The sequence below is a fragment of the Arachis ipaensis genome, chromosome B8 (genome assembly GCF_059453495.1).
Source record: "Arachis ipaensis isolate K30076 ecotype BB chromosome B8, ASM5945349v1, whole genome shotgun sequence".
In the NCBI taxonomy this organism is placed as follows: Eukaryota; Viridiplantae; Streptophyta; class Magnoliopsida; order Fabales; family Fabaceae; genus Arachis; species Arachis ipaensis.
Genome location: NC_142443.1, coordinates 125,825,402 through 125,827,291, shown reverse-complemented (window position 1 = coordinate 125,827,291; position 1,890 = coordinate 125,825,402). Strand labels below are relative to the sequence as shown.

At 35.7% G+C, this 1,890-nt stretch overlaps 1 non-coding gene across 1 annotated transcript; it reads left to right on the top strand.

Moving 5' to 3' along the window:
• The first annotated feature begins 561 nt into the window (after positions 1 to 561).
• LOC148549768 (small nucleolar RNA R71) lies at positions 562 to 669 on the top strand. Its single transcript, XR_015897373.1, has one exon. It is a non-coding gene; the product is annotated as a small nucleolar RNA R71 (small nucleolar RNA).
• The last annotated feature ends 1,221 nt before the right edge of the window (positions 670 to 1,890 follow it).

Here is a 1,890-nt window from a genome sequence, read left to right as displayed (position 1 = left end):
GGTACTTTGTTCAGAGTTCTCTGTCTGTTGCTGAGTGGATGATGGAAAAGGTTTACTATTGTTAAACCTGTTTCTTCCACCATTATTAAAGCCTTGTTGAGGCTTTTGATCCTTCCATGAGAGATTTGGGTGATTACTCCATGAGGGATTATAGGTGTTTCCATATGGTTCACCCATGTAATTCACCTCTGCTATTGCAGGGTTCTCAGGATCATAAGCTTCTTCTTCAGAAGATGCCTTTTGAGTACTGTTGGATGCAGCTTGCATTCCATTCAGACTCTGAAAAATCATATTGACTTGCTGAGTCAATATTTTATTCTGAGCCAATATGGCATTCAGAGTATCAATTTCAAGAACTCCCTTCTTCTGAGGCGTCCCATTACTCACAGGATTCCTCTCAGAAGTGTACATGAACTGGTTATTAGCAACCATGTCAATGAGTTCTTGAGCTTCTGTAGGCATTTTCTTTAGGTGAATGGATCCACCTGCAGAAGTATCCAATGACATCTTAGCTAATTCAGACAGACCATCATAGAATATATCCAGGATGGTCCATTCTGAAAGCATGTCAGAAGGACACTTTTTGGTCAGTTGCTTGTATCTCTCCCAAGCTTCATAGAGGGATTCACCTTCTTTCTGTCTGAAGGTTTGAACATCCACTCTAAGCTTGCTCAGCTTTTGAGGAGGAAAGAACTTGGCTAAGAAAGCCGTGACCAGCTTATCCCAAGGGTTCAGGCTGTCTTTGGGTTGAGAGTCCAACCACACTCTAGCTCTGTCTCTTATAGCAAAAGGGAAAAGCATGAGCCTGTAGACTTCAGGATCTACTCCATTAGTCTTAACAGTATCACAGATCTGCAAGAATTCAGCTAAGAATTGAAAAGGATCTCCAGATGGAAGTCCATGAAACTTGCAGTTCTGCTGCATCAGAGAAACTAGCTGAGGTTTCAGCTCAAAATTGTTTGCTCCAATAGCAGGAATGGAGATGCTTCTTCCATGTAAATTGGAATTTGGTGCAGTAAAGTCACCAAGCATCCTCCTTGCATTATTGTTGTTGGGTTCGGCTGCCATCTCCTTTACTTGTTCGAAATTTTCAATAAGGTTGTCTCTGGATTGTTGTAATTTAGCTTCTCTTAGTTTCCTCTTCAGAGTCCTTTCAGGTTCTGGATCAGCTTCAACAAGAATGCCTTTTTCCTTGTTCCTGCTCATAAGAAAGAGAAGAGAACAAGAAAAGAAGAGGAATCCTCTATGTCACAGTAAAGAGGTTCCTTATTGTTAGTAGAAGAAGAAAAGGAATAGGGGTAAAGAAGAATGAAGAATCCAAACACAAAGGTGATGATAGGAGCAGAGATGTGAGATGAAGAGAAGTGTTAGTGGATGAATAAATAAATAGAAGGAGATGAAAGGAGGAGAGAATTTTCGAAAATAATTTTTGAAAAAGAGTTAGTGATTTTCGAAAATAGTTTTTGAAAAAGGTTAGTAGTTTTTTTTTTTCGAAAATTCAAATAAAAAAAATAAAATAATTAGTTAATTAAAAAGAAATTTTGAAAAAGAGGGAAGATATTTTCGAAAATTAGAGAGAGAGAGAGTTAGTTAGGTAGTTTTGAAAAAGATAAGAAACAAACAAAAAGTTAGTTAGTTAGTTGAAACAATTTTGAAAATCAATTTTGAAAAAGATAAGAAGATAAGAAGATAATTTTTTGAAAATCTATTATTGAAATTAGTTTTGAAAAAGATTTGATTTTTAAAATCACAATTAATGACTTGATTCACAAGAAATCACAAGATATGATTCTAGAACTTAAAGTTTGAATCTTATTTAACAAGTAAGTAACAAACATGAAATTTTTGAATCAAAACATTAATTGATGATGTTATTTTCGAAAATTATGA